Source organism: Chinchilla lanigera, unplaced genomic scaffold (assembly GCF_000276665.1).
Source record: "Chinchilla lanigera isolate Chin_1 unplaced genomic scaffold, ChiLan1.0 scaffold00029, whole genome shotgun sequence".
Lineage (NCBI taxonomy): Eukaryota > Metazoa > Chordata > Mammalia > Rodentia > Chinchillidae > Chinchilla > Chinchilla lanigera.
Genome location: NW_004955430.1, coordinates 15,702,572 through 15,726,832, shown reverse-complemented (window position 1 = coordinate 15,726,832; position 24,261 = coordinate 15,702,572). Strand labels below are relative to the sequence as shown.

The 24,261-nt window shown below is 40.6% G+C and overlaps 1 protein-coding gene across 1 annotated transcript in view; it reads right to left on the bottom strand.

Annotated features, from left to right (window-relative positions):
• Ube2e1 (ubiquitin-conjugating enzyme E2E 1) overlaps positions 1-24,261 on the bottom strand; it is an 86,032-nt gene that overhangs the window by 7,935 nt on the left and 53,836 nt on the right. The window lies entirely within an intron of this gene.

Here is a 24,261-nt window from a genome sequence, read left to right as displayed (position 1 = left end):
CCATGCAACTTAGCAAGATCCTGTGTCAAAAATTTCAAAAGGGCTGGGAATATAGTTCAGTGGCTCCCTGGATTGTCTTAAACTTTTTAAGTCTAGTATTTCTCACAAAGCAATGTTTATCATGGGGGTCAAAACTGCTATGTCTCACGGCCAGGTGGCTTTACCACTGACGATACACATGCATGACTGTCCCACCTGTACGAAAAGCGGTACAAGCTGCCCACTGGGACAGTCACGCATGTACCGCCCACTGGTGGTTCAAGCTGGCATGTCAAGCTTCCCTTTTTGTTCTGTAATCGTGTTTTTGTGTCACCCCCTACTTTCATCCTCAGTACTTACTACAGAGCACTCTGTTCTTCCATTTCAACAGTCAAAAGCCAACGTTTCAAGTTTCAGACACTTACAGATTTCTTATCAAGAACATCCAGAAGCAAAGTTAGAATCCACTTTTTAAATTTTTCATTGGAAGAAAAAACCTTGGTTTCTAAACACATAAACTGCTAACTTGGATGTTACTTTAGGTATCATTTTAAAGGTTTAGTTAGAAATAGCAGCAGTCAATGCATGAGTGAAGAAACAGGCAGAGCAACTAAAATGCAACAGCATACTTCAGAAACAGGCAGACTCAGGACCAACGCACTGTACGCTCACATCTACCTAAAAACTCCCAAGTAATTCCTGCTACCCCACAGTGTGATTAGTGCATGAAACTAAAGCACTGGTATCGCCAGGAAGCAAGGTGTAGTACAGACTGCTGACTACCTACTTGTAAAGCTTCAGGATAAAGCATATTACTCAGATTAAATACATCATCCCCCCCCCAATTTCCATCTCTCAGTGTGATTCTCCATCAGGGAGTACTCAAAACATTAGCACTGGCAGTCACTTCTGCATTGTCACAACTAGCGGGGAGGTTACTGTTGGATTCCACTAGGCAGAGGCTAGGGACACTGCTGCACACGCTACAATGCATCTGACCAACTCCACACCAAAGAATTGTCTCAGCCTAACTTATCTTTCTTTCTTTCTGATTGATTGGTTTTGGTTTTTTTTTTTTTTTTCAGTACCGGGAATTGAACTCACGACCCTGTGCTTGCCAGGCAGGTGCTATGCCCCTTAGCTAAATCCCCAGCCCCCTCAGACTAACTTAGTGCCAAGGTTGGGAAACCTTGCCTTAGAGAAAATTCACTCAAGGTTAATTAAGTTAGTAAAGCAAAGAGCTTCAGTTTAAATCTGTTGTCAGATTCCAGTGCTCGTCCCTTCATTTTACTGGTATAGGAGAAGTTTCAGTATGTGTTGTTATTAAAAGATGTGCATATTCCCCAAATGTTCTACAGACCCACTGTTCAAAGTGTAGTTCCTCAACAAGCAACATCAGCATCTCTTGGAAGCTGGTTAGAATGCAGACATGTACTAGGTGCAGTGTCCCATGCTTTATAACCCTGGCTACTCTGGGAGGCTGAGGTAGGAGGATTCTAAGTTCAAGGCCAGCACATGCAACTTAGTAAGAACCTGTCTCAAAACAGTAATTTAAAAAGGTCTAGGGTTATAAGCTCAGTGGCTGACGCCTTAGTTCAATCCCTAATGTTGCTCCCTCAAAGCAGACTTCAGATTTTACTTCACCCTAAACAATCTGCATTTTAAGATCCCCAAATAATTCCTACGTACATTTCAAGTTATAGAAGTCAGCTATGAAAAACATTAGGTGGTGATACATACCAGCGCTCCTTCCTCTGATTTTGTAGATTTAAATTATCATTTGTATGTAATGCAGTGCTCTTCTTCCCTGTCTGTATCTTTTGCAGTAAGAAACATCTATCAACCCTGGTTATGTTTCCTTGTTTAAACTGCGCGCGTGCGCGCGCACACACACACACACACACACACACAATCAATACTTGACACAAAATTTAGAAAATGCTTATAGAAATCTACAAATCTATATTTCTATGACAAACATTACTCAAATTTTTTTTTTATGTTCTTTTGCTAAGAAGTTCAGAGAGTATGTAAACTAAGAAGGTAGCAATCTGTATCAAGAGTGTATCAAGAGTGTATCTTCTCTCCTGACAACGATCTCCAAATCTGGAGGGCGAAAGTTGCCTTTTCCATATCAGCTCTACCTGGCACAGCCAGAGGACTTAACACACAACTTCTTGCCCTCAGTATTCCTTCATATAACAGTAACCACTTGTAACCTAGAAGTGAATGGCAGAAAGAACTCGAAAAAACAAAATCAGAAAACCTCACTAAAGACATCGGACAGGCTAGTGGTATAGTTTGGTAAGTGCTTTTCAAAAGCAGGGCGACTGTTCTCATAGTCCTATCATAAGCCAGCAGCTGTCTCATCCTAGGTGGGAAAGAGGAAAGGCAGACACTCTGGTACTGCTAGGGACGTACCAATCAGGTTACTCTACCTTGGAAAAACCTTGTAGGCCTCAAGGCCTACCTAAAAGATTCCTCAGCAAAGCTGGTACCCACACTAGATTTCATAATGGGAAGACACTCAACCACTTAGTCTGAAACAATGCAATCTACTGAATGGCCTCCCTGCAATCCCCCACTCCTATTATACCATCACCGAGGAAATGCAGCCTACTGTGTTTCTCCAAAAACATCCAAAGGGGTTTTCTCCTCCTTTTTTCCTTTGCAGTGCTGGGGAACCTAAGGCTTCATGCATGCTAGGCACACGCTACCACCCAGCCACACCCCAGTCTCTGCAAAGAAATTTTTGATGTAAATGTCTATAAAACACAAGGGCTACTTTGTGGCCTATGGAAGTTATAGAATTCACTTTTAAAAACTGTTCTAAACCAGGAAAAAAATATGGGGGATATTTACACAGAATGCCGTAGTCATTTGGGTGCATGCTCTTGACATCAGACTTTAAATCTCCAAAGAGTAGTAATTTCATATACATATTTTAAGGACTGGTTTAATATCAGCTAACAATATTTAATTAAATGGTCAAATACGTACTACAATGGTTTTTGTTTTTTGTTTTTTGTTTTTTTGGTTTTTCTCCGGTATCGGGAACCAAACTCACGACCTTGCGCTTGCCAGGCAGGCGCTTTTGCCGCTGAGCTAAATCCCCAGCCCCGTACCACAATGTTTTTAAATTAGGTTAGATAATTACACCACCACAAAGGCTCAATCTTGCCCAGCTAGTCATTCAATTATAGTTTTACTATATATACTACTGCTTTATAAAGTAGTAACAGTCCAATTTGTCTAGAAATTGACATCCCAATAAATACATGCGTGTAGAATACACTCGATCTTAGCCAAAAGGCCGAGAAGTGATTTGCATATAGAATAAGGACACAATTTTTAAAAGAAAACTGCTTCCATGATAAAGTGTCAGCACAGGGTTAAGACACTTCAGTAAGTAAGGACTGCAATGAGCAGGTATCATAGGTCAGTACTCTTAACTAGGAGTAGCTGGATTATGAAAGTTTTCAGTAAAGTGAGCTAAGGAATCATGCTTTAACTTGCCTATCAGTATGTGGTGTGAGTAAATAAGCAAATGACAAGACAAATTAGTTCTACAAAGGGGCCTTACTTAGAATTAAAAGATCAACATTCTTTGTGTCTACTCAGGATAAAGGTGGATCCAACAATAGCTCTTTTCTGCAGGAACTACAGAGGCCTGACTTAGAACCTTTCTTATTTGCTAGAAAAATAGCATCAATGCAGAATCAAATTCTAAGCATGTGGCAATTATTCAATTCCTCCTAAATATTCCAGAACCAACATCTCTGCCTCATAGTTCAGCTTTTTAAGATGCAATGCTTCTGTTGGCATGTATAAAATTGCTGTCTGAATGAATAAACAGATTATTAGTTTCCCAAAGCTTCTGTAAATAAAGAGGGGGGGAAAAAGGGGGAAGAGGGGTGCGGACTGGGAAAAAAAGCGGCAGCAAGACATATCACGTACAGGTACAAATTCCCTACGATGAATGTTACAGTTATGTGCACTAAAATGCACCAATAAAATTTTAAAATGCAAGAAACAAAAACTCTCCAGAAAAGAAAATGGGAGAGGGGTATCATGAGTGGTTCTTTGTTGGTGCCTGGTGGGGTATATGGAAATTCACTTGTCTCTGGATTTTTTATTATTTTTTCCATAATAAAACAAAAAAAAAAAAAAAAAATAAAGCCCATCACCTCACAGCAGCCAGAAAGCCAAAGGAAGTGTGAAAGCAGGGAGGGAGATGACCCTCCAAAGGACACACCTCTCCCAACCAGCGCCCCCCCCCCCCCCCCGCAAACATCACAGTTAGCTGCGAACGTAGCATCCACTGATGAGGAATGCCTGCCATAGAAACCCACCTCTGAACATGAGACCTGGGAAGCCATTCTAGATCTGAACCACAACACAAGCGCACACTTTGCTGCTTCTTGGTCCTTTTCTCCTGCAATCTAGAACACAAGGCCGCCACTTTGGAATGTAAGGTTATGGCCACACTTGGTCAAGCAAAAATAGAAAAAATCTGGACCTCTGACACTGTAGAGAGGCCTATTCCTGAACCATCTGCCCAGACCTTTTCAGAAAGAGAAGCAAGCTTCTATTTTATTTAACTGACTGATTCACTGTTATATTTTGATTTTCTATACAACCCATCATTGTTAAGATACCACCTAGCATATATTTTGGAGTTGTACAGAATAAGGAGAAATGACAGCCCCCCCCCCGACCAAAAAAAAAAGATGACTAAGTTGCTGATTCTTAAAGAGTTACTGGTTCACAGGACATGAGCAATTCTACTGCCACGATAACTATATCGTGGGCAAGTGAAAAGCAGGGGAAAAGTAGATCTTGTTCAAACTACCTAAGAGCATTAGCACTTGCACCCTTTACAGGTTCTGTGTCGCACCCTAAAAGCAGCACTGTCACAAGTGTTGTCTTCTTGCTGCTGCTTCACCCTCAACCTGCACCCTCCTTGCAGGACTCTATGTCTACTCCCTTCCGCTTCCCTCAGGACAGAACTCCAAGATGCCTTGGCTAACACTGACCTTTCCATCAGGGAAAGGCTAAGCGCTTGTCCCAAGACCATTTCCAGGAATCCACAAGGTCAACTGTTCACAAAGGAAAACATGTATCTGTCATTTTAACCCCCATTCTCTCCCACCTGCACTGTGAGGCTGTACTGGGGCTGTGGCAGCTGTGATGCCGCACCAGCCCAAATGCAGAAGCGGATCTGCAAATCCAGCTGTCTTCTATTATTAAGTCAGACAGTAAGGCAGTCTGCAAGTATGTGGAACAGTGCTATCCTTCTAAGTGTCTTAATTTTGGAAAAGTTATTTTCATTAAAATGCTATTTATATTATTTTAGTGTTTTAATTTTAATGTTTGTTTGAATTCTGAATATAGTAAAAATCCGTAATCATTAACCATATAATCAAAAGCTCCTAAGGTCTGCAAAACATTTTTTTCCTTCAGTGCTGGGATCCAGCCTCAGGGACTTGGGCAGGGTAGGAAAGCCCTCTACTGCTGATACGCCCCAGCCCTGTCATGAGATCTTGAAGCCAAAAAGTTTGACACGACTCCTGCTGGAGCCCAAATTACTGTTGGGCTCTTATTCCCACTAGATATTAAAAGACAAAACAAAAACTAAAAACTTTCAGAACTAGAAAACACTGAAAGTGAACAGTTCGACAGTTTTGGAAAGGGGAAGTCACATGTACCTCGACAACTTGTAGCAGAGACTGTCGGTGTCTGACCCCCATCTCTCCATACGGCAGCCAGCGCAAGTGTAGGTAAATTAACTTCCTGGTGTGGTTCTACAATACAGATTCCTTGAAACCTCTCCAGGAGATCAGTCTAATTATCCTCTCTCCAAATATAGGTTGGTGGTATCTGTATTAAAAAGAGATGCAGTGTGGCTTCCCAATCTGGGTGGTGGTGTTTTTTTTTTTTTAAAACACAGAGAGATGGTTCTCCCTTGGCTTGTGTGCTGCTGCAGTTCTCTTTTTCCGTGCACCTTGGAGACCCTAGCCACCATGTAGCGCTGACTACTCTGAGGCTTTCACAATTCAGAGTCCACGGGGAAAGACCCTATCAGTCACCTAAGCGGCCCTCACCTATCTGTCTTTCCAGCTCAGGTCTGTGAGTGAGGGCGCCTTCAGAAGACTGAGGCCGAGCAGCCTCTGGAATCGCCTCACGGAGTGGGAGTGAGAACCAGCCAGTCAGCCCAACCCCAGTCAGCCTTCACATGTAAGCAAGGTTATAACAGAAGAAAGTAGGTAAAAACCTTGAAGACATAGGGGTAGGCAGAGAGTTCATGAACAAAAACCAAATTACATGTGAAACCCTTGAAAGAATCAACAACTGGGATCTCATCCTACTGAAAAGTTTCTGCACATCTAAAGAAATCACCAGCAAAGTAAAAAGAAAACACACAAACTTGGAAAAATTTTAGCTGATTGTCCTTCAGACAGAGGGCTTCTATCTAGAACATATAAAGAATTAAAAAATATCAGCCCCTCCAAATTCAAAGACCCAATCCAAAAATGGGCAGCTGAGATGAATACACGCTTCTCAGACAAGGAGATACAAATGGCAAATAAATATATGAGAAAATGTTCAACATCATTAGTCACTCAAGAAATGCAAATTAAAACAACATTGAGATTCCACCTTACCCCAGTAAGAATGGCTAGCATTAAGAAATCAACCAATAACAAATGCTGGCGAGGCTGTGGAGAAATAGGAACCCTTCTCCACTGCTGGTGGGAATGCAGACTGGTAAAACTACTGTGGAGATCAGTTTGGAGATTCCTCCGAAAACTAGGTCTAGAGGTCCCATTCAACCCAGCTATCCCCCTGCTGGGTATTTTCCCAGAAGATCTAAAAACATCATATCACAGTGATATATGTGCATCTATGTTCATAGCAGCACAATTTGTAATTGCTAAAATGTGGAAGCAACCCAAATGTCCATCCACCGAGGATTGGATAAGAAAATTGTGGTACTTTTATATAATGGAATATTACTCAGCTGTAAAGAAGGATAAACTCGAGGCTTTTATAGGCAAATGGTCACAACTAGAGACCATACTCGTAAGTGAAATAAATCAGACCTGCATGTGCAAGCACCGCATTGTTTCACTAGTATAAATCTTGAAAGAGTTAATTTAATCTCGGAGGTATGATAGACACTGTGAACTGATAGGAAACCGCTCAAGAGTAAAGGGCAACTGGGACGTGGGAAAAGAGAAGGGAAAGAAGGAGAAATTTTGTATGTATGTATATACAGGATAGTTAACATGGTTGTTCTGTCTTCTATTTCTATGCTGAAAGAAACTGTCAATGAGTCTTTGGTTGATCAGTATTGCATTTCTGTATCTGTTTTCATGAGAAGCCACTCTGAAGATATCAATATGTAATACAACAACCATTGTTAATTCCCTACCACTTTGTAACTCCGTACTGTCTGTACTGTTCTTTTGATATGTTGTAAAATGTTGTCTGTTAATGTTTTCCTTTTATTTTAAAAAAAATTGTGTTAGTTGTTTCATACTACATACTTAAGGTGGGTGTTTGTTACACAGAAATAAGTAACTAGTATATTCCCTTAAGAGCAGCTTCAACCACTAAAAATTCTGGGGTTTTTTTGGGGGGGTTACCAGGAATTGAACTCAGGACCTTGTGTTTGCTGAACTCTACACCCAGCCCCTAAAAATTCTTTGGATGGCATAATTCTGAAGCACCCTGGAAAGCCTAACCATCAAGAATCTTACCTGGTATGCAAGTGTTTCCTAGTAGGCAAGTCTCACAGTGAGAGTTAGCTTGATAAAGTACACCTTACTGACTATTCTTCAACTCCTTAACTCTACTTTTACCCCTGGCACCTTGAAACAAACTTCAGTGACTGAACTCAGAATCTCAAGAACTGCCTTCTGGGAGCACTGAAATGGAGACACCACTTAAACTGAAACACACACGGGCGCATGCATGCACACAAAGCAAAAGAGGAGCAAAAAGCATAAACCATGTTTATAAGAAAGCAGTTAAAGGGAGAGATGAAAAACTCACAACACTGGTGAACTTTTACTATCAAAATGGCAGCATTTTCTAGCAGACTGTGAAACAGCAATTTTTCCTCTCAGAACATATCGTAAGGAAATAACTTGATGCATGCAATGGCTACAGCATAAAGATTATGTACAATGCAAATAACTGCAATGAAAAAATGTGGAATGAGCTCGACTGCTGACACGAAAGAGGTTATATAACTTATGATGCAACCATACAGTGGTACACCGAAATCAGACAGGTGTGCATACCAAACAGGGAAAGAAATACATACCATATTAATTGGAAAAAAGCTCCACAATAGTATGCAAACAACCTTAACACTCCCTCCACTCCCCAGTACCAGGAATCGAACTCACGACCTCGCGCTTGCCAGGCAGGCGCTGTGCCGCTGAGCTAAATCCCCAGCCCAAACAACCTTATTTTTATAAGATACATAATATAAACAAACTCTCAGTAGTGGTTAGACATGGAGGATGCAATGCAGACCTGGAGGATGAGGAAAAATCTAATCAATAACAAAAGGTGAAAATGATGGAATCCAATCCACCTAGTAACAGAGAAAGTAAAGAAACTATTGTTACTATGGGGTAAAATAGGGCTTCTGACTAGAAACCCTTAAATTGCTTTAAGGGTTTGGGGGAATAAGGGCTTACTCAAGTCTGGGATATCAATATCCTTACTCCAGCCATTCAATACTAGTTTTATTTAAACCCAGCTTTCAATTTTTTAGAATACAGCAGCTTCAGATCCCAGGAAAAACCTTTTGATACATTCATTCTTGTTTCTTAGGGCCTAAATATGTTTTAATTGATGCCCAGGTTGAGCATACCTTACCCAAAATACTTGTGAAAACAAGCGTTTTGGACTTCAGATTTCTGGAAATTTTGGGATATCTGCATGTATATAATGAGCTATCTTGGTGATAGACCCAAGTATAAACTGGAATTCATGTATGCATCATACATGATTTATCTACATAGCCTGAAGCTAACTTTAGACAATATTTAAAGTCTGTCTGAATTTTGGCTGTGATGTCACGTAAGGACAGATGTGGATTTTCCACTTGTGTCATGTCTGTAACTAAAAAAAAGTTTTGAACTTGGAAGCATTTTGGATTTTCAGATCAAGGATACTCAAACTTGCAGTAGGTCTTTGGATTAAAAGTCCAAAACAACTGTTCACAGAATATGTTCTTAAACTGTTCCCATTCCCAACTAAATTCTCTGAAAATCACTAGTGACTCCAGGGCTCCAGGCTTCAGTGTCTCTGTGGTCATGTTGGAGAGATGTGGGTCCTATGATAAAAGTTTCAACTGACATTTAATTTGAAAGCTTGGAAATAACCTACAATGATTGGACGACATCTCATTGTCTTGCCTTTTCACTCTCTTCAATGTAGGTGTTCTTTCCTAGCCTTGTTCCAGAAACTGCTCAAGACAGGGAGCTGAGAGACTAAATCTCCATAGACTACAAACCTGCCAACGGTGTAAAGCAAAGGGCTCAAGTTTATTCCCAAATATACGGAGCAAATCTGGCTTAAAAAGGGGTCAAGGGGTCAAGGGGACCTGACAACTCACACAGGAGACCCTGCTTCCAAAAGAGTGCTTCTGCATTAAAAATAGAAGAGCAAAACTGTTATGCATAAAGTTGAAAATCATTTATAGAAGCAGAAGCAAGTATGAATTGTTCTCCAGAATTTATCACAGATTTGTTCTGATCTAGTAACTCTGTTTAAAATATCATTCCAAGATAGTAAAACAAAGGCAGAAAAATCCTAACATTTGCAGAAAGACATAATTTTCAAAAAACACTGACTCTTACCCAAATTCTTTGAATTACAAAAGGTATCATTATACCTATCTTAAATATTGCTAAACAGATTCAGAAGGTTAAATGATGTGCTTGTAAATGTCAGAAAGCTTGGAGATCAGTTCTGGCCAAGACAGTCCTGGTTTTCCTAACAAGATATTCTTTCTGCAACACCCACAGAGCTTAATAAAGTTACCTGTCTTTGAAGTCACTGTAAGAGTTGTTTAATCAGGTCTGCCTTCCTACCTTACTTCCATTTCCCTTTCACATTTGGCTGGAAGTTGGAATTACACAGAAACAAGAAAGTGAGTCATCTGCCAAAAGATGTTATTAATATTTCTTAAGTATTCACTTTTCTTACAGAAATGAACTAGCTGCAAATAAACATATACCAAACAAAAACACTTAGCATAGGGGGAGATTTCAATAATAATGGTACAGCTCCAAGAGAACTGAGAATCCCCACCTTGAAGACAGTGGGAAGTCAGCATCAGTTCAACTGACTGCTCCAAATGTTATGCCCCTAAATTGCAAAGAGAAGAAGAAATAGCTGTTTCGGGTTTGTTTGTTTGTTTGTTTTTTTCCCTTTCCTCCTAAAGCTAAAAGGCAGATATGGAACCTGACATCTACTTTCTCCAGCTCAGAATTTAGGCTCACCCCACACAAGGTCCCAGAACTCAGACCCACTCTTACTTTCACTATATTCCTAGTGCACAGAGGCACTGGCAAGTGCAGCAGTCACCGGAATGACCTACACTGAAATGTGAGGCCAACCCCTGCCTGCGGATACAGTATCACCCACTGCTCAACGCTCTTGTGAAGCTGAGGCCTCTGCAACCTCTTTGTTCCTTCCCTCTCTACTGCAGAGGCCTGTAACCCTGAACTACCAGGAAGTAACAGGGTCAGGGGGTGAGGAGAGCTTATTTACTGCACTAGTGACTTTCTTGGCCCCAGATGATCTGGACAGAAAGGACAGAAAAGGAGGAGGCTACTTATATTTCCAAGAGGCTGAGAGACTGAGTGAATGAGCCTTAAAAATGTCAGATACCGCACTGGACTTAAGAGGAGAGGGCCTGCCTGCCTTCACTGCCCACCTTCTCACCTGAGTGACTCAATCCTGCTGTGTACACATACCCTTCTAGCTCAACAGCGGACAGGTGTTGCAGCAGCTACTGAAAAGGCCCACAGGTTAAGCACTGATACCTGACATTGTGCAGCTGCTCAAGTAACAAGTCTAGTATAGGACCTGGTAAGCGGATACACAGGACACTGGTCAACCCCCAATCTGGCTTGTAAATTAACACATGGCCGAGCATATGCAACTTATGTTGGTATCATCTGCTTCCTAAAATGACCCCAACAATCATTTAATATCAAGGGACTATAAAGCAATATCCTCAAACAGAGAAAGGTTCTGACCAACGAAAGTGTCATATTTAAGAAAACCAACTCAGAGAACTGCTAAGGTATGCAACTATTTAGGATAGGCTGTATGCAAAAGGCCCAAAGACCAAAAGGCAAGAAACACGATGAAAAGAAAAGAGGCAACCAATAACAAATGCTGGCGAGGCTGTGGAGAAATAGGAACCCTTCTCCACTGCTGGTGGGAATGCAGACTGGTGAAACCACTGTGGAAATTAGTTTGGAGATTCCTCAGAAAACCAGGTTTAGAGGTCCCATTCAACCCAGCTATCCCCCTGCTGGGTATTTTCCCAGAAGATCTAAAAACATCATATCACAGTGATATATGTGCACCTATGTTCATAGCAGCACAATTTGTAATTGCTAAAATGTGGAAGCAACCCAAATGTCCATCCACTGAGGATTGGATAAGAAAATTATGGTACTTTTATATAATGGAATATTACTCAGCTGTAAAGAAAGATAAACTCGAGGCCTTTATATTTAAATGGTCACAACTAGAGACCATACTCATAAGTGAAATAAATCAAACATACATGTGCAAGCACCGCATTGTGTCACTAGTGTAAAACTTGAAAGAGTTAATTTAAACTCGGAGGTATGATAGACACTGTGAAATGATAGGAAACCACCGAAGAGTAAAGGGCTTCTGGGATGTGGGAAAAGAGAAGGGAAAGAAGGAGAAATTTTGTATGCATGTATATACAGGATAGATAACATGGTTGTTGTCCTGTCTTCTATTTCTATGCTGAAAGAAACTGTCAATGAGTCTTTGGTTGACCAGTATTGCATGTCTATATCTGTTTTCATGAGAAGCCACTTTGAAGATATCAACATGTAATACAACCACCATTGTTAATTCCCTACCACTTTGTTTGTAACTCTGTATTGTCTGTATTGTGCTTGTGATATGTTGTAAAATGTTGTATGTCTGTTAATGTTTCCCTCCTTTTATCTTTAAAATAAAAAAAATTTAAAAAAAGAAAAGAAAAGAAAAGAGGCAGTTGCTTAAGCCTAAAGTGAGTTTGGCTTTCATCCCACATGGGATTAAGAGCCTATATTAAAGGATACGAAATATAAAGTTAAGGGGGAAATTTTAATTTTTTTTTTTTCTTAAAAGAAAAAGGTAACCCTAATTTAAGTGTTGGATGGGGGGAGCAGCGTATCTCAGAACATACACATAAAGATCATAGATTGAAAATATCCATCAACTTTTACTCTTCTAAATTCCACCAACATTACTATAAGCCATAAACCTCCAAAGATACGGAGAAAGAGTAAGACAACAGCAACAAAAGCTTGGAAGCTAAGGGAAACAGGCAAGTGGGAAAGGGTCTGACATACTCGGAAGTGTTATCACGGTCCGACAGCTTGACAGTGGTATATACACAACTGTCTTATCGGGCTGCTTGAACCACCAGTGGCATAAGTTACTTAACATCAGATAATAGACTTCAAGTCAGAGCTGCTGGGCAGGGAGACATATGAATTATCGCCCCGTCGTGGAGGAAGCCCACATACAGTACTTGAAACACAGGAGTCTGGGGTGCCTCTGGAACTTGGGAGTGAAGCAGAGGGTTTACTAATTTAAGGATAAGGACTGGTTAAAACTATGTTTAAAGAGCAAATTTCAAGACCATTTGTGACGGAATTTTAAGATGGGTTTCTTGATCTCTTCTCAAGTGTGGGCAGAAGCTGTGACCTGTTTGCAGCCAGTGGAACATGGCAAAGTTGATGGGATGACACCTTCCAGACCAGGTTTTGGTTCATTTATGTAAGACTCTGTTTCATGACTGGAGAAGTCTCCTGCTAGCTTTGAAGAAACACACTTCCTATGGCGAGGGCTAGTGAATAGCAAGTGGCCTCTAGGAGGTGTTGAGTCTCTCTGTCCTACAGCTGCGAAGAACTGAATTCTGCCACCCACAGTGTGAACTTGGAAGGGTTTCAGATGAGGACACAAGCCAGCCAAACTCCTTGACTGCAGGCCAGAGAGACTCTGAGCAGATGGCTAAGCTAAGCTGTCCCTGACCCACGTTAACTGTGAAATACTGAGTATGCGTATTGTTTTGAATTGCTGAATTTATAGTAAACTGTTAAGCAGCAAGAGAAATCTTGCTGAACTGAGGCTTTCCCTGCAGGGTAAAACAGAGCGTCTCTATACCAGTAGTCATTAAACGGATGAGGCCAGAGGTGCTGTGGTACACGAGACCTTGTGCCTGCTGGATGGTGAAATCCCAGTTCCTTCCGCCACTCACCTCCTGGAAGACAGCCTCTTCTCCACTCTCCAGCTGCCCAGAGGAAAGATCTAAACAAACTGGACATTAAAGGCTTCTTAAGTAAGTACAAGATGGCCAGGAATATGGTTCCTCTGTGACGCGGTAAACAAAAAAACAAAACTAGGTGGCCAGCTTCAGAAAACCAAAATTACAGTGAAAAGGGAATTTCAAAATAGGTTTATCATTAATATCGAGAGGCAGAAAACACCACGTTAATAAAACAAAGTAAGGCCAAACAAGATTAAGAGAAGAAAACTCTATGAAGGGTAAAGATAAAATCTAAAAAAAGAAATGACACGTTAAAAAGGGACAAAAATATACAAACTTTAAGGGACCCTAAGAAAATCTGAAACTGGAGTAGTAGCAGTGATCCATAAAGGGTGAAGAGAGACCCAGGAACTTAAAGAGAACTTTCTACGGCATGAGTTTCCAAGCTGAAAAGACACAGTACTTAGAAAATACACCTACACTAGGCACACTGAGATTTCCATGGACAGAAAAGGTAATATGAAAGGAGCTCTGTATCAGCTGGTTTTGGATTTCAACACCCAGCAGTAGCAATAACTGGTTCTGGGGCAATGTCTTCAAAATGATTTCTCATACAAATTGCAAACCAAAACAAACTATTAGTCACATATGTTCCAAGAACAGAAATCTTTCCAAAAAATTACCTGTAAAGAGTTCCTTTTCCCCCCAAGAAATTACTAGGGAATGTTCAAGGCAAAGAAAGAGAAAGGAAACAAAAATTCAATGAAGGGGCTGGGGATTTAGCTCAGTGGCAAAAGCGCCTGCCTGGCAAGCACAAGGTCGTGAGTTCGGTTCCTGGTACCGGAAAAAAACAAAAAAAACAACAACAACAAAAAATTCAATGAAGATGGTACAGTGCTCGAAACAGACTGACGAAAGAGCCTGAGATGATGGCTGTGCACAGACTTAGCAGGCAGCCTGTCCATACCGAGCAAGTTAAAAAGCTCTAAAAAAGACAAAATTCATACATAAACCAATGGTTCTCAACGTCTTTTGGGAAGGCTTTGGTAGTATGAAAACATGTATTATACAAACTATGGGGTGGGGAATGTGAGAATCAGAAGGGGAAAAGAACAGAAAAGTAATAAATCCAGAAGTAAAAAGAGTTATGAAAGGAAGGAAAATTTCCAACACCTACAATTTGAAAGAGGAGAGGTTTATTTTAGTTTACGGTCTTCAGAGGCATCAGTCCATGGCTAAAAGGCTGGCAAAGCAGAAACAGGGTGGTGGAAAGGCATGGCAGAGAAGAGCTGCTCAACCCACAAGCATCCCGGAAGCAGAAAGACAGGACCCAGGGACCAGAATACAACTGCTCCAGGTCACGCCTCCAGTGACTGGCCTCTGGACAACACATTCACCTGTAAACTCATCAGTGGATTAACTCATGATCCAATGGTCCTATTTCTCAACATGAGACTCTGTGGGGAGGGGCAGTATTTTATATCTAATTCTATACAAAACTGTGATCCAAAATAAACTCTGTCTCCTTTCTGTTGTGGCTATCAGGAATTTTGCTTCTGTGACGGGAAAGGAACTAACACAAAACCCTAAGGAGATACTTGAGTCCTTAAATTATGTTAGCATGCAATTGTAATAAAAATGAAAACTAAAAGCAAAGATGAAAAAATAAAAACAAAGACAATGTCTTAGGGCCATGTTACACAGTTCTTTTTATCAATTCAAATTTCTCTTTACTACTTCCTTGTAGTGACCAAAACCCAGTCTCTTAAGAAATGAAAAATCCCAAAACACTGAAAACATTACTCTGTTCTGAAATAAACTACATTCAAATGCAATGAACGAAGTAGAGAGCCTAACAGACTAAGGATATCCAATAACCTGGACTACTGCAGTGCCAGTAGAAAAAGTGAAGAGATCTTAAGGACTTCATGGTAAATATCCTAAAATTATCGGTAAACCATAGATCCTGTGCACACACTAGCACATACACAAAGATGTCTACATTCAATTCTCACAGAGCAGAACGAAGCCCAGACGGCTTCTTCCTGGCCTGTCCAGTCTCTCAGAAGTACTGTTAATCACACATCCCAAACATCATTCCAAGCACTACTTGCAAGGACATTATTTGCTAAATAAGAAATGACTTCATATGTATAACCTTGTCTATTTACTATATTGACAGTTTAAAAACCCAGGAAACAATGTACTCTGATTTTAGCTCAGAAAATGGTCAACGTAAGTTATATGCTTAACTGATATATTTGTTGTATGAAATTATTTCAAAGCACAATGTACATATTATTTTAGGTCTTACCTGGTTTTTACTTCAAGAGGCTAAAAACTCAGGTTTAAAAAATATTCTTTTAAAAACACTATTTTGTCCATGGACAGATAAACGGATAAGTAAAATGTGGCATGTACATATACATAGCATATACATGTACCATGTATATGCGTGTGTTTGGGGAATATGATTCGTCCTTAAAACAGAATGAAATCTTGCTACTTGCAATAGCATGGATGAACCTAGAGGACATTGTGCTACATGAAAAAAGCCAGGCACAGTAAGACGACATAACTCCTGTTTATATGTGGAATTAAAAACAGTGGAACTCATAGAAACAGAGTAGAAAGGCAGTTGCCACAGCTGAGAAATCTTGTTAAAAGGGTGCAAAGTTTCAGGCACAAAGGATGAATAAATTCTAGAGAAAAATAATCACACACTATTTTAACTGGGTTGAGACTTAACAAAAGGGTAAATATAGCGAAAGAAAACTTTAAAATGAATAATTTTAGTCACTATACATGGCTGCTTGGTTTTCTTTTTTTGGAAATAAGGTCTCACTAGGTAACCCAGGTTCACCTCAAATCATGGTGAGCCTCCTGCCTCAGCCTCCAGATTGGTTGAGATTGCAGGCATGCGCCACCATACCTGGCTGATTTTAAAAACCAAGATACAAAAGTTTAAAACTCACAACAGGCATTCCACACCACATAAACATGAGACAAAATGTATGCCAACATACATATACTCATGGTATAGCCACTAAAATATAGTTCATTTCTGACCACTAATTATATCCCAGAATTGTGTTAACTAAAGGCCTTTTCAATAGCTGGCCACTTTTGGCTGGGCGTGGTGGTGCACTCCAGTAAATCCCAGCACAGGCAGGAGGATCTCTGGGAGTTCAAGGCCAGGCTTAACCACACAGTATGACACTGTCTTAAAAGAAAGAAAAAAAAAAAAAAAGCCGGGTATGGTGGCACACACCTGCAATCCCAGCACTCAGGAGGCTGAGGCAGGAGGGTTGTTGTGAGTTCGAGACCAGCCCGGGGCTACAAAGTGAGCTCAAAGCCAGCTTGAACTGCATAGTGAGATTCTCTCTCAAAAAGAGAAAACAAAACAAAAAAACTCCCACAAACTAACAAACAAAAACCCCACAAATGGCCATTTTTGTGTTTTGTTAATGGGCACTTACACTGACAGGGGCATCACACACACACACAAGAGAGCATACCAGTTAAACTGCTAAAAATCTAAAATTGGTATACTCAAGATTTGTTTGGCAAATCCAAGTTATGAGGCACAATCACCAGTGTTGTAGTTATTTTTCTTGTTGCTGACATAAAATACCCAACACTACAAGTTAAGGGAGAAAAGGCTTACTTAGCTCACAGAAGTTCAGAGAGTTTTCAGACTGTAGTCAGCTGGCTCCAAGGCAGGGTGGCACACAGCAGAGGGGCATCACAGAGGAGAAAACAGTTCACTGCTGCCGAAGACAGCAGAAGCAACAAGGGACCTTAACAGTGTCTTCCTGCCCCTTCTACGTTATCCAGACTACTTAGAGCGAGTAGTACTCACACCCTTAATCCTAGTGCCCTTGAGCCTGCACTGCACCATAAACCAATCCCAGCATCACACACTCCAGGATCCAGACACCTCTGAAAAGCCCCACCTATCACTGCAAGAGGCTTTGGGGGACATCTAGACAAGAGCCACATCAGCCGGCACTGGAGAAATAGCAGCTGCAGCACTAGGCTCAAATCCCACAGGATCAGGGGATGGAAAGTTCATCTTCAGCTAGCCAAGGTGAAAACATTCAGAGCCAGGAAGCAGACAGCTGTGTGAGCAGGTCAGTGAATGAGCTTTGTGTTTCAGTTTGGTAGAGTAAACTGGTTTTCTCCTGTAGCAGTGATACCAGACCTGAAGACACCTTACACATCTGCAGTGTGGAAACCACGAAGGACATGATTCTGGACAGGATCCACCAAAGCGTGTAAATGAAAATGGGAGTGGAATCCGTTGAGACTGCTGAGTACAGAACAGTGAGGGTATAATTTATAACAGTAAAAATAGTGTTTTTAATGATAGTACAACAAACATCTATTTAGAACTTACTATTTGTTCAATATTATGGTAAGAACAAAGGAAATTTGCCTGCTGGGTGGGCCGACAGAGGCCAAACCATTAGGAGCCTTTAAAAACTAGGAAGAATAGACTGTACTCAGTACTCTGGATAAACAAAGCCACAGCTAATTATTTTTAAAATACCATGCAGAGAGAATAATTATTGCCATTTTGTGTTCCAATAAACTGAGGTTCAGAGCCTTTATGCAGTTAACCTTAATCTAAGGTCACTTAGCTGCTAACTGGCAGGGAACTGGATTCTACTTCTGCATTCCCCAAATAACGTGTGGTCAGAGGAGATGGAGGCTTCCTTTGAATTAGTGTTTCTAGGCAAAGAACCTGGAACTGGGCAGTTATGGGTCATGGATACGGATGTTAAAATCAGGAGGGTGACATAGGATTATATGGACAGACAGGAGGCATGTGTCGAGCTGAAGAGTAGTGGGGTGGTGCTGAAGAGGGAGGGAAATTTCTCTGCTTACTTCCCACTCTTAAGAAATGAAAGAAAGCAAGAATTTAACCAGAGAGCCCAAGGATAGCTGCAGGCATATTACCATCTGGGAAAAGATACAAAGTAGGGCAAGGATTGAACAGCATTTCCTCTCTAACCAGGGTTCCCTGCGCAGAGCAGAAGGCTGGGGCCTCGGGCAAAGGGAAGGCAAAGCTAGAGCTGGCACAAGGTACTGTCTGGCCAAGAGTGTTTAGCGAGGTAATTGGTATTAAGTTCAGGACTTAATCAGTCTCACGTCCCTTCACACTTACTGCAAAACTCTAACAATATACACAAAAACAGTCAAAAGTTGTGTTTATTTTCATCAAACTGAAACCTAAACGGGAGTCAAATAACAAATCACCAAAATACAAAGTCAAGCAGGTCTGGTGCACACCTGTAATTCTAACACCCTGGGAGCCTGAGGCAAAAAGATCCCAAGTTTGAGCCCAACCCTGACAACTTGGTAAAACCCTGTCTCAGAAACTAAAAATGTGGTAGGGACATAGCTCAGTGGGAAAGTCCTGGGTTCAATCCCCAATATCAAAACAAACAATCAAAGTCAAGTGCTGGATGATGGGTAAAGGAAAATGGAGTGGTTGTGAGTTCAAACAAAGAAGGCTTAGCGATGTAAAGAATTCATATAGGCAGCCCTCTCCATCCCACTCCACCCACGGAAGCAAGGAGCACAGGAGCTTTTGACCACAAGCTCCCTTTCCTTTCCACTGTGAGAAGCTTGGCGGGGGGGATATCGAATGCACTTCCCAAAATGAAGAGCCTCAGCGCTGTAGGTTCTTATAAAAGATTGGTAAGAATAAGGAGAAAAGGACAAGACATTGTATTTTTTCCTTCATTTTAACTGGTGCAATATAAAGGTGTTTTCCTTTGTTGTGATATTAAGTTCTTCGTATTTTGTGACATAAATTATTCTCCCTTTTATGAAAATGCTGGTAATGGTAAATAGTGTTTTTTGTCCGTGGCAAGAAAAAAACTAGTAGCCTTCCATCAGCTGCTATATGACAAAAATCCAGAGTTCACGCTAGGTACCAAGTGGCATCTGCCGTAGAGAGCAGGACAGGAACCGGCGCCAAGCCTGGGGCTTAAGTGACCAGAATCTCTCAGCTGTCTTAAGTCTCCACAGCCTAGGGAAAGCCTGCCGCCCACTCACAGCTCGCTGGCCTCTGTATCATCCAGACTCTCAGAGGAGCACACCACAGGAACAGCTTTTATAAGCACCTGAAGTTCTCAGAGAGGTAGAGCACAGAGCTCTTAGATTCGCCCAGAGACAGCAAGTCTCTCACCAGGATGCCACAAACAGTAGGTGAAGTGAAACCTGTGTGCCAAACATTTCCTAAACGAATGCAGTGCAACTTACCTTGGAAGGTCCACACCGGCAAGCTTATGGGAACCCAGAAGTGTAGGTCGTGCAATGACGCCTAACATACTGACCATGTTCATAAGGACTTCTCACTTATCTTGATAGCCTTTAATCTCTCAAACTTTCTCTGCACATGAAAATGTCTCTTTTCTCTTTTTTCCCCCTTTCATTTCAGAAATGTATCAGCTTCTCTCCAAAACACATAGTCTTTATCAGCACCATCTTAATAAATCTAACATTTGGGTACAGAAAGTTCAAATTTTCCCATGCCAGGGGAAAATATACACTCCACAAAAAATCAAATAAAGCATAGCTCTGAAACACCCTGACCCGCTCAAGCTACTGGGCCAGCTTTCTCCTGTCCCTTAACGCCATCTTTCTGCTGCTGCTCCTTGTACACACAAACCCCTGTACATGTGATTCAATTCTAATGTACCTCAATGTTCTACAGTAAACTAGTCTGGTAAAGGTCACTAATGACCTTCCAGTCTCAAAACTAAATGCCACTTACCATTTTTTAAATCAGCATTTTGTCAAGTACTGACTAGCCCTACCTTGATGAAACTTTCTTGACAGTATGTGGCTCTCCTCTTACCTCTAAAACTCCTCTCCTCTCCTTAAAGCCCTTTCCCTGCCAATAAATTAGAAACAAACCCAAGAGAAGCTCCCAGCAAAGTGGTATGAGGCCAAGTACTTTGGGGAAGAGTTCGGACATGTGATGGCCAGAATGGCTTCACTGGGAATGAACGGAAGGAGAGAGAGAGGTGGCAGAGTCAGGGTCTGGTACAAATTTCACTTGTGGTTTAACAGTTGTTGGGTCGTGCACACACTAGGAAAATAAGGCCTTACAACGCAATGAATTTCAGACTGTATTCCAGATGGGGAGAAAAGGCTTTTATGTCCCTGAAACCTCTTTTAAGAAAGGGTGACCCTGGCTTTTAAAGCTTTCAAGTGCACTTACTGGCATTACCCACAGGGGGAACTCGAGTCAGAACAGCCTTCAGTTCCCTCGCCTGGAAGACAAAGTGCTAACGATGCAGCCTCACCAACCTGAACTCTAGGGGGGCCTAAAGGAATATGGGAAGTGTACTATTTATATACACAAAATTATTTTTAAATCAACAACTGTACATTATTTCCACAGAAACGATGACTATTTAACTGAGTATCAGTAACAGCTGTCACAAAAATGTAAAGCTGTATTTTCACTTTCCACTAACAGTTAATCATTTCACTGTAAAGGTCAAAATTAATATAATAAAATTCCATGTAATTAGTGAAGGTATTGTAATACAAAAATACCTTCTATCATCTCAAAAAATACTAATTTAATAAAATTTCAAGTGAACTAGTAAGAATGGTGACATGTTTCATATAGGAGGTAACCTTTAGCCAACCAGACATGAAAGAGAAAGGAGGCATTTTCAAGATCTACCTATTCACGCCCAAACAGCATGTCAAGAATACTTTAATTTCACCACTGCACAAAAGAAATTCTGTGTTTTTGGGTTACATATCACTCTGTGAAAATTTAATTTGAAAACTATTTTAATTTCAAAAATAAAGCCTCACAAAATAATTACAACTCTGAATAAAAATTACAGTTGAAAAATCGTAATTTGTCAGAAAATAATTTGTCTTTATAAAAATGAAGTCTCTAAAAGCAAAATGTAATCCAGTTAATTCTCATCAACTTCAGAACTTTCTTCCACAAAAGCAGTATCATGAACTGAATAAAATTTCCTAGTTTTTAAAAAAACATAGAACTCCTTCCAGGACATGAAAGTTCTTACTGTTCCTTTACTATCCACCTAACAAAACAGGTCCTAATATACCTAAAACTCTGCTATATCAGACCTTTATTTGAGATGAATAGCTTATTAGTGAGGACTTTACCAGTTACAAGCAGAGATACCGAAAAATTAAGGTTAATAGTAGTACACCACTTGCCTGGCATATGCAAAGCCCTGCATTCATCCCCAACACACTGCAAAAATATGTGTGTGTGTACCAAAAGAACTCACCCTTCACAATAGCATCCAAAAAAACCGAAATACTTAGGAATCAATCTAACAAAACAGGTGAAAATCACACTACTCTGAAAGATGAGACTGAAGAGGGTATCAGAAAATGGAAAGATATCCCTTGCTCATGGAGAGGGAAAAACCAAACACAGTGAAAATGGCCATACTACCAAAATTGTTACACAGATTTAATGCAACCCTGATCAAAACACCATTAGCACACCTCACAGAACTAGAGAAAACATTTCTAAAATTCATTTGGAACCAGAAGAGACCAAATAGCAAAAGCAATTCTGGGCAACAAAGGCAAGGCCCTGACTTGAAATTGTGTTACAGAACTCCTGTGATTAAAAACACCATGATACTGGCAAAAAAAAAAAACAACAAAAAAAACAACCAAACACAGACCTGAGGATCAGTGGAACAGATTCAAAGATGCAGAAACAATTCCACCTTACCTTTGACAAAGGTGCCAACCACAGTCACTGGAAGAAAGAAAGATAGCCTGATTAAGAAATGGTGCAGGAAAAACTAGCTCTGCACATGCTGAAGATTAAAACTCGACCCAAGTCTTTCACCATGCACTAAACTAAATTCAAACTGGATCAGAGATCTAAATATTAAAACAGAAACATTAAATCTGCTGGAAGATAGAATAGGTAAAACTATTGAAGACACTGGTGTAAGCAAAAACTTTATGAGTATGACCCCAACCTTACAGGAACTATCACAAAGAATTAACAACTGGAAGCTCATCTTATTAAAAAGCTTCTGCACAGCAAGAGAAAACAGCAACAGAGGGAAGAGACAAACCACAATGAGGGAAAAAATGCTTGCCAGCTGTTCCTCAGACAAAGGACTTGCATCTAGAAGGTATAGAATGTATAAACAATTGGAAAAAATTAGACCCCTCCAAATTCAAAGACCCAGTCCAGAAACGGGCATCTGAGATGAATACACACTTCTCACATGAAGAAATATATAAAGCAAATAAATACATGAAAAATGTCAACATCACTGGTGATTCAAGAGATACAAGTTAAAACAACACTGAGATTCCTTCTCACCCCTGAAAGAAGGGCTGTCATCAAGAAATCAACCAATAACAAATGCTGGAGAGGCTGTGGGGAAAAGGAAACCCTTCTCCCCTGTTGGTGGGAGTGTAGACGGGTGAAACACTGTGGAAATCAGTGTGGAGATTCCTCAAAAAACTAGGATTGGAGGAAAAGGAAAAATACACACATAAGATAGTAATACTAACGAATTTCTATTAGTTTACTGAAAAGAAAGGTTTGCGTTTACATTGTTTGATCAATTTTTCATGCCTGTATCTTGTAATCTGAGCAACTACCTTGAAGATAACAATATGCAATGAATTAACCATTGTTACTCTCTTACTATCTTGTTTTCAAATTTTGTATCCTTTTTTTTCCTCTTTAAAAAAAAACAAAAAAAACAAAACTGGTTGCCCACCTAATTGCAAGGGAGGGCCTTCAGAAGATCCAAGGGGATCAAAAGTCAGAGTGGTCCTCACTAAGCTCTCAATTTTAGGCTCGCCTCACTTTCACACAGGTTTTCTACACATGGTGGTTAGAAAAATGTTTGAACAGACATGAGAAGGCTAGGACTTCCACTCAACAGCTCCCCTAAGAAAAGGGATAGCCTTCAAAAAAAACAGCCCTTCCACAGTACTTTTGCCACAGCTCTAATCAATTCCAATAGGTCAAATATTCTTTTTGAAACAATTACTGTGGGCAGAAGGATGAAGTGTGTTGGTGAGATGCGCTTGGGTGGGGCAAACCTGAATCCCACAAAATGGAAAAGGTTAATGTAAAACTAGTTTTGGTACCCAAGGGAGTATTAGGTAGATAAGTAACACCTGACTGCCACAGATGGCCTCAGAACAGTGTTCCTCAAAATCTACCATGAAAGCCGGGCACGGCAGTACACACATGCCTGTAATCCCAGCACTCGGGAGGCTGAGGCAGGAGGACTGCTGCCAGTTCAAGGCCAGCCTGGGCTACAGAGTGAGCTCAAGCCCAGCCTGAACTACTCAGCAAGACCCTGCCTCAAAAAAAAAACAAACAAAAAAACTCTCCATAAACTATGCAAGAACTGTACAAAGCAAGGCTGCAAGATTATATAGTTATTTTTCACTGACACGCTCACTGCCAAGAAACAACTTAGTAACAAGTACTTCTCTCCCCAACCCTCCTAGTAGTATATTCATTCAAACTTAAAAACTGAACTGTGAACAGAAATGAATAATAGATTTAACATTAAGAGCTAAAATGATAAAACTTCTGGAGGAAAACTCAGGAGAAAAATCTTTGTAATCACTGGATAGGCATAGATTTTTTAAGAAACAAAAAGCATGAACCATGCAAGAAAAAACTGATGAGCTAGGCTTTAAAATTAAAAGGTAAG